Source organism: Lactuca virosa, chromosome 1 (genome assembly GCF_052849685.1).
Source record: "Lactuca virosa cultivar CGN04683 chromosome 1, Lactuca_virosa_CGN04683_v6, whole genome shotgun sequence".
Classification (NCBI taxonomy): domain Eukaryota; kingdom Viridiplantae; phylum Streptophyta; class Magnoliopsida; order Asterales; family Asteraceae; genus Lactuca; species Lactuca virosa.
In genome coordinates this window covers 149656668-149666348 of record NC_136426.1, presented here as the reverse complement: position 1 = coordinate 149666348, position 9681 = coordinate 149656668, and positions in this window count along the sequence as shown.

Sequence of the window (9681 nt, the reverse complement as noted above, 5' to 3'; positions counted from 1 at the left end):
CTTTTCTGGAGAATTGTCCTAGGGATTTTACGGAGTGGACGACTGGTCCGGGTTGGTGGAATACGATTGCCAACAAAGTTGATATCCCGTCCTCAGCTCAAGAAGGGAGCATAAGATATATCACCTATTCTCCGATTGATTCACCGCCTCATCTCGAGCACAATCAACATGAGGAAAGATGATGAAAAGGTCCCGAACCTTGATGTGTTTTACTTATGGTGCATTATTATGCCCAACACCTTTTTCAAATCTTCCTTATTGTTTGGCGAGATATTTGGGAGATGGAGCGGTCAAAGAGAGGAAGACTTCAAAAATTAATGGTGGAATGTTTGTGACCCGCTTGGCAAGGTCATATGGTGTATTAGATAGAGGAGCCGGAAATGTCTTGACAATGATACCCACACCTCAATTTAGTGTTATGTTTTACAGGAAGGAGAGAATTGTATAAGACTTTGGTGGTGGTAACTTTGCCATTCCAAATAATGATGAAGAGGTGGTGCCCGAGGAACCGGGTAGAAGGGTGAGGCCAAGACAAGATTGAGCACATGATGACCCACCCGTAGTTCCGGTTGAGGATGAGTTTTTAGTGGATTGGGAGATAGTAGAATCACGGAGGTATCAAGATGATATTTGGCGGAGTTTGAACTTCCATAATTTGTCCTTAACCCATTTGATGCATCATTTGAACGTACCACCGATGGAGGGTAGCTATCCCTATATAAGGAGTTGGGAAGAGAGGTTGAACGATAGAAGAAGCGGAGCGGGAGGAAGTGGAGATGGAGATGATGAAGATTGACTATCCTAATTGGTTTTTATTTTTGTATGGTTGTTTCAAGACAATTTTTATTTTGCTTGTTTTGGTTTGTTTTTATTTTTGATGTTTGAAACTTGTAGTAATTAAGGATTATGTAGGACCTTTAATTGTTTTCCTTTTTTATTACGTGTGTTTGTTTTTGGTCTTTTCAGTTTGAGGGTGAGGAATGAATGCAAGAGTATAGAGTCAAGACTAACCAAGAAAAAAATCGAGTATAGGCAAGAGAAATAGAAGTTTTGAGTCCGGTATCGAGTCCGATCATGAAAGGGGTTAAAGAGTGCTTATTTACTGAAGAAAAATGAGGGAAAGTGTCACTTTGATATTACCTAAACACCCCAGAAACGGACCTGGAGCAGAAGAAATTTTTTGTGCATACAACGATGGACTCGACGAGTCATATCTTCAACTCGGCGAGTCCAAGTAAAAAAACGCGACTTTTCTGCCAGTAACGCTTGAACTCGGCGAGTAACCATAGGCACTCGGCGAGTTTCTCATTCTTTTGTTTTTCAAGCCGATGATTTGGTTCCATTTGACGCGGTATTGGCTGTGTTATTACAAGATTATTTTCCGAGCATTTCCAAGAGCTTTTTCCTGAATAATTGGAGTTGTACCACACGAGATTTGACACCCAAGGATTGGATGAGTTGTTTTCATGCCAAAAGTCAATTGAAGATGGAGCTTACAATGAAGAAGATCAACCTCGCGACTACTATCCCAGGTGAGTTTGTTCTAATTCTCTCTTTACTTTATGTTCTTTATCATGCATAACATGCAATGGGGACATTGCATGAATTAAGTGTGGGGTAGGGGGTTGGTTACATTAGTTGAATTAGAATCTTAATTCTAGGTATAATTTTAAAATTTTTTGCATAAAATTGCTAGGGTTAAATTAGAAAACTATGGTAAAAAGCAATTAGGATTCATGCTAGTATTGTATTTGATGATTTGATGAGGACCCAAATGTTTAGGTGAGCCTATATACGTTATAATGCATTTGTGGCCCCCTTTATTATAGTGAAATCATGAGACAAAAACACAACCTTGCTTAGTTTGAGGATCGCAATATGTTTAGAATCATGTACCAGAAATGTATCCAGGAAAGCTTAAGTAGTCATTGCACATGAGACTAATACCTTTAATCAATAAGGGTTGAATTTGAGCTCCCTTGCTTAAGTATGTAGGTTTTGAGTGAAAAAAAGTGAGATACGTGTTAAAAAAAAGAGAGAGAAAAATTACCAAAAAGTTGTAAGAATTTTGGAGCTATCAGATCAAAAGATCAAAATTCTGAAGAATCAAAAAGTTGAAGATACCAAAAATTAAACAAAGAAGGTGGTGAATTCAAAGAAATCAAAGATCAATTTATCAAAGAAGTGAAGAATTCCAAAGAGCTCCATTGTGGTATCAAAAGTTATAATTCATTCTAGATTATGTATGCTTGGGTAGCTTGACCAAAAATACCTTGAGGTTAAGAAAGTTTTCTATGGATGGATTCGGAGGGATTCATAAAATGAGCGTTGTTAAAAAGAAGTGGGCGAGTGTTTATGAGGATTTTAAGTATTTAGAATTAGGGGGGTCCTTAGGAAATATTTTAGACACAAATACATGCATTGCGGTCTTGGCATAATGCCTGGGTTTAACTGGGATTATGTTATGTGATGCTAGTGTGCTAAAATTCAGTTTTGCTTGGGGGCAAGCAAAAGTCAAGTGTGAGGTATTTTGATATGTGCATATTTAGTCATATATTTTGTCTAATATCTTAATACTTTTTGGCTATTTTGTCATAATTATTAAACAAAAGGTGCTTAATTATGTTTAAATTGTATTTTCAGTCTGAAAGACGGTTAGAGATTGGGAGCTCGGGAATAGAAGTTTGAAGAAAAAGAGCAAAAAACATGAAGAACTCGGCGAGTTAGTCATCAACTCGACGAGTAGGTCTGTGTAACGCCCCGATTCTCAGGTATTGATCTATGTATGAATCCTTCTTTGTCTTTGGGTCTACTCGACGAGTTGGTCGCCCTACTCGTCGAGTAGTAGCGGGATGGTCCATGCGTTTTAGTAACCTACTCGCCGAGTCCAAGAAGGGACTCGACGAGCAGGAGCTGGCAGATGAAACCCTAAATTTCGGGGCATTTCACCCTATTTAAAGGATCATTGGCCTCCCCCAGCCTACCCTTTACTGCTTCTTGTCCTTCTTTAACCCGAAGTCGTGTGTGTGTGTGTTCCTTTGGTGTGTTCAAGCTTGGAGGAGGAATTTTGGAGGAGGAAACACTTGGGGAAGCAAGGAAATCAAGGCTAGGAACTCGTGGGGAGGTAAGAGATTCATCAGTTGTCACTCTCTGGAAGGTATTAAGCTGCTTCCTTGGATCATCTCTCTTTTAACCTCTTTTGGATGGGTTTTATGAAAGGCTTCTTATGTTTGAGCCAAGATCTGAAGTTGTAACTTCAGATCTGGACTCCCTTTGGCCTCTAGATCCATAAAGTTATCAGCCTTGCCTAGTATGAGCCTTCCCTCAAGTGTGAGACTTCATTGCAAGCGTAGTTTTGTCATTTAAGGGCCTTAAAGCTTTGCATGCACGTAAAGTTTGCAACTTTACATGATAATCAGGCCTTGGAAGGTTGGATCTGAAATCTGGAGCCTTTGCATGGCTTAAAAAGCATCTGTATGGATGAAGGATTGAAGGGACTCGGCGAGTCGCATAGTCGACTCGGCGAGTCGTATGAAGATGGTCACGAACTCGACGAGTGGGATGAACAACCCGGCGAGTTCGATGAAGATTGCCTTGGGCTCGGCGAGTCAGTCGATGACTCGGCGAGTCAGCTAGGGTTTTCCCAACCTTTGGACACGTATGAACGCGGCGAGTTGTAAGGGAAAAACTCGCCGAGTTGGCCAAGGAGTTGCGGACACTGACACTAGAAACTCGACGAGTCACTCAAGTGACTCGGCGAGCGCACGAGTATTACAAGGAACTCAGCGAGTAGCTGAGGGTACTGGACGAGTTGAGGTCAACATGGACTGCTGACCGTGGCAATTGACTTTGACATTGACCATGAGTTAACTAGTTGACTTTTGGAGGACATTTTGGAAAGATTGGAAATTTACAAGTATGGTTAACAATAAATATAGGGGGTGGAGTTCGGGGCAGTAATCCAAGAGCTTGAGTTTATCTTCGAGTCAACAGTGCGAGGTGAGTTACCTCACTATACTAAGGGGTCTAAGGCACCAAGGCCGGCCCATTGAATATGTTATCCTAGCAGTGTTAGTATGTTGAGTATGAAGTTAATGTTGCATGCTAGTGGTTATGCCGGTTAGGTAGATCTGTAGGACTACCTGTGTTGTTATATGATTATCTGCATGCTCAATGGTTATGCCAACTTTGCAGACTGGGTCACCCCTGAGCCCACAGTGTGAGTCTGGATTGCCTGTGTTAGTATGTTGTTAGTGTGAGTCTGGTTATGCTCAATGGTTATACATGTTGTTAGTATGTTGAGTATGAAGTTAATGTTGCATGCTAGTGGTTATGCCGGTTAGGTAGATCTGTAGGACTACCTGTGTTGTTATATGATTATCTGCATGCTCAATGGTTATGCCAGTTAGGTAAATCTGTAGGACTAACTGTGTTGTTATATGATTATCTGCATGTTTAGTGGTTATGCCAGTTAGGTAGATCTGTAGGACTACCTGTGTTGTTATATGATTATCTGCATGCTCAGTGGTTATACCAGTTAGGTAGATCTGTAGGACTACCTGTGTTGTTATATGATTATCTGCATGCTCAGTGGTTATACAAGTTAGGTAGATCTGTAGGACTACCTGTGTTGTTATATGATTATCTGCATGCTCAGTGGTTATGTTATATGTTGATATGTTATGTGGGATGGGTTGAGGTGACACTGCTCCGTGCGGTAACCAACAAACTCGGGAGCATTCCGGTTACGGACTAAGGGAGACTCGTACTGTGGGCTCGATGGCAATCCAGATGTGAGCTGTGGGCCCGCAAGGTAATCCAGACTCACACTGTGGGCTCAGGGGTGACCCAGTCTGCAAAGTTGTGGACCTAGTACATGTTGTTGCTTATTTATGTATTATGTGTAGTGTATCGGTATTTTGGGGGAGCTCACTAAGCTTTCGGGCTTATAGTTTCAGTTTATTGTTTCAGGTACATCAGGGGATCGCGGCAAGGCGAATGCATGATCGTACGAATCCTCCTGTTTTGTTTATGGTTCTGGGAAAAACTCTGATATAAACTATTTTGGAAAAACGAATTTGTAATCATTAATGGATCTTTAATGTTTTGAAAAGTTTAAATTTGGTCTCATTTTTATGGGTGTTACAGTCTGAATATTCGCGAACAAGTTATGCCTTGCCGTACACGGGTTTTAAGTAATGGACTCGTCGAGTCGGTCATTGGACTCAACGAGTTGACCCTGTTTTCAGAAATCTATATAAAGGGCTTAATTGCCCGATACCCTGGTTTTCTCTGGAACTTTTGGCGACTAATTGACGAATAGAAGGTTTATTGGAGCTCTGGAATTCGAAGATCAACCCTAGAGACCAATTTGGAAAAGATCGAAAGGCAAAACACATTCTCTTTTCCTTAATATTTTGATTAGACTATGTTTCAACCATTAGGTTTAGTTTTTGAGATTTTTTCTGCTGCAGATATGGGCTAAAAACTCATAACTTCTGTTTAGGCTAGATGAATTTATAACTGGTTTGATTTTATGGGTGGATTAGTTAGATTTGGTGAATTTGTCTTGTTGAGCTTGTTAAAGACCCTTATGTGTTGATTATGATTATTTTTCTGTTAATAGTCAAGTTGTTGAGTTGCATGAATATCATCTTAATTGCTTGAATCATACGGATTTGTGAACACAATATTGTATGCCTAGTATTAGTGATTATGAACCTAGGATTAACTAGAAAAATAAGTAAATCAATGTGTAAGTATGTATGATGAACAACCATACATAAGTTAATTGAATTGATAAATTTACTTAACATTACAAGTGTTACTTGATCCGGATCAAAGTACTAGTAAACTTGTTAATTTACCCAATTGGCCACAATTTGAATTAATTAGTTTGCTAAGGATTAGTTAAAGTGAATATGAACCTAATCATATTAATCGGTAACCAATGAAAAGTTAATCCATTGCACTTGCCATGAAATCAACCATAGGAATAAATGAGTCGAACCTGAACAGAAGTCTCTTTTAATTATGAATTTAGTTACCTTCTATTTGCTTAGCTGTTAATTGTTTTGTTTGAGTGTTAGTTAAGTGCTTAAGTTTCTAGTCTTGCAAAATTAGAGAAAACCCTTCTTTTATTGCTTGTTTTTATTTAGATAATTCTAGTAGTTAGCTTTATATTTTCATCTCCCTGTGTTCGATACCCTGCTTGCTAGAACTATATTACCAAACGATAGGTACACTGCCTTTCGTGTGTTTATTTGTGTTTGAAGTAGTAGGATTAAAACTATTGCATTTTACACACATCAGTAGAAATGAAGGAAGAATACTTGGCTTTCGTGATTACCATAAGAAGAACACTTGAAGAAGATGATTTTTTGTGTGGAAAGAACTTCTTGGATGCTAATTTTCGTGAGTTAGAGAGGGAGAAAGAGAGAGTTGAGTGGTGTATGTCGTGTAGTGTAAGAGAGAGTAAATAGAAGAAGACGAAGTGTGGAGGAGAAGTAAATGACTGAAATTATTGGGAATGGGTGCCCTGGAGAGAGGGTGGACGAAATTTTGGAGGATGAAAGAGGCCCTCTCTCTCATAATTACATTTAAATCATTTTCCCACATTTTATAAACTTTTAAAAAAAATTATAAAATGTATTTAGGTTTTGATTTATGCATTAATCTTTGATAAATTCGCTTATAACTTTAGGAATAAGATAAATGGATTAATCTTTCCTATCTTTAATTATATCCAATAATTTAATTATTTTAACTTGGTATTAGAAGGTTCATAACAACTTTTATGCAGTTTTAGGTGTTAAATTTTATAAAATTTAGGGTTTCAAGGCTTTTAGGGTTTTGTGATTTTGTTAGATATCTAACCACATATGGAGGTGAAATTAAAAGTTTTTAGTTTATTTTAGGGTTTCATATATATATATATATATATATATATATATATATATATATATATATATATGTATATATATATAGTTTTCAATTATAAGAAATGTTTGTAGCTTGTTCTAACTTAGGTATTGGCATTCTCTACAGTAGTTGAACAATTCACCTGAATTGTAAGAGTCAAGTATATTAGTCCTAGATTTTTGTTGGATCCAAGTTTCTACATAATGTTGACCTGATTTCTACTACTAGGTCAAATGTATGAGGCGTGTACATGATTTATGAAAAGGTGTTCAAGTCGAAGAATGACCTGAATTTGACAGTTGTCACGGTATCCCCCAGTCGAAAGAATTTTGTCCCGAAATTCAGTTAACATCATCGTTTGTCAACACATGGAATAGTTGAGGATATTTTTTCCTTCATGAAGTCCTTGCGTTCCCAGGTGTATTCCAGCCCGCGTTTTGAGTTTCATCGAACTTTCACATTTGGAATCTTGCTTCGCTTGAGCTGTTTCACCTCTCTGTTAAGTATTTCTATCGGTTCCTCGATGAAATTTAGTTTATCATCGATCTGAATTTCCTCCACAAGGACTATCAACGATTAGTCGGCTAAACATTTCTTAAGATTAGAGACGTGAAATGTGTCTTGAATAGCACTCAATTCCTGGGGTAAATTGAGTTTATACGCTACCGGACCGATCCTTTCAATGATCTCAAATGGTCCCACATATCTTGGGCTTACTTTTCCTTTCTTTCCAAAGTGTACAAGCCCTTTCCAAGGTGTTACCTTTAGAAGCACTTTGTCTCCGACTTCGAATTCTAAAGGTTTTCGATGGTTTTCTGCATAACTTTTCTGACGATCCCTAGAGATTATAATCTTGTCTCTGATGATAGAAATCTTGTCAGTTGTTTCTTGGATAATGTCGAGTCTAGTCAACATGTTTATCTCCGATTTCTGTCCAACACAATGGAGAACGACACTTACGTCCATACATTGCTTCATACAGAGCACATTGGATACTCGTATGGTAATTGTTATTGTAGGAGAACTCGATTAGAGGAAAATGAGTATCCCAATTTCCTTTGAATTCAATGGCACACTCCCGTAGCATGTTTTCCAAGGTTTGTATTGTTCTCTCCGTCTGACTGTCTGTCTGAGGGTGGTAAGTTGTGCTCAAATTTATCTGGGTTCCTAGGGCCTTCTGTAACATCCACCAAAATAGTGATGTGAAACGACTATCTCTATCAGAAATGATAGATAGAGGTACACCATGCAGTGCCATAATTTTGTAAATGTAGATTTGGTCCAATTTTTCCATCTTGAATTCTTCCCTAATAGGGAGAAAGTGGGCAAATTTTATCAATCTATCTACGATGACCCAAATCGAATCATGGCCTTTAGAAGTTCTATGGAGCTTGGTAACGAAATCCATGGATATTTGGTCCCATTTCCATTGTGGAATTTCAGGCTGTTGTAGTAAGCCGGATGGTTTCTGATGTTTAGCTTATCCACTCTAGGGTGGATTGAGTATTTGGATCGATGAGATTCATCTAGTACCATGTCTCTCAGATTGTTAACCCTTGGAATCCAAACTCTGTTCTTAAACTAACGTACTCCGTCAGATTTGGTTTCAAATCTCACTTTTAAACCATGTAAAGTTTCACCTTGAAGATTTTACTTGATCAAGGCTGTCTCCTGTGCATCAATGATTTGAGATTTCAAGCTTGTCTGTATTACCATTCCCAAAGCTCTCATACGGGAAGGTTTCACTCTTTCTTTTCTAGTAAGTGCATCGGCTACTACGTTTTCCTTGCCTGGGTGGTATCATATTTCGCAGTCATAATCACTTAACAACTCCACCCATCTCCTTTGTCGCATATTTAACATTTTCTGATCTAGGATATGCTGAAGGCTTTTGTGGTTGGTATAAATGATGCACTTGGTTCCAAATAATGCCTCCATATCTTAAGAGCGAAAACTATTGCTCCTAGTTCTAGATCATGGGTTGTATAATTCTTCTCATGCGGTTTAAGTTGTCTGAAAGAATACACAACGAACTTATCTTTTTGCATTAACACAAATCCTATACCCTGATGAGATGCATCACAATACACTACAAAAATTTCTGGTCCCTCTGGTAAGGCCAGAATTGGTGCATTGCACAGTTTATTTTTCAGGATTTGGAAAGCTTCTTCGTGTTTCTCTTCCCAGAGAAATTTTCTGTCCTTTTGGGTCAAAGATATTAATGGTTGAGCAATCCTTGAGAAATTCTCAATGAAGCGTCTGTAGTACTCAGCTAATCCTAGAAACTGTCGTATTTATGTTGGCGTTCTGGGGGCTTCCCACTTCTTGATTGCCACAATCTTAGCTGGATCTACATGAATTCCTTTTTAACTGACCACATGACCAAGGAAATGTACTTCTGAATCCAAAAATTACACTTAGTGAACTTGGCATACAATTTCTGCTCCTTCAGTAACTCGAACACTAACTTCAGATGTCGTTCATGATCTTCTTTGGTTTGCGAGTAAATGAGTATGTCATGAATAAATACGATCACAAACTTTTCTAGGTATCGTCTACAGACCATATTCATCAAATCCATGAAAACACCTGTCGCGTTCATTAGTCCAAAAGGCATGACTAAGAATTCATAGTCATAACAGTTTCTAAATTTTGTTTTATTAATGTCACCTTCGTGAACTCTTAGTTGATGATATCCACACTAGAGATCGATCTTTGAGAAGTATGAAGCGCCCTGCAACTGATCGAACAAGTCGTCAA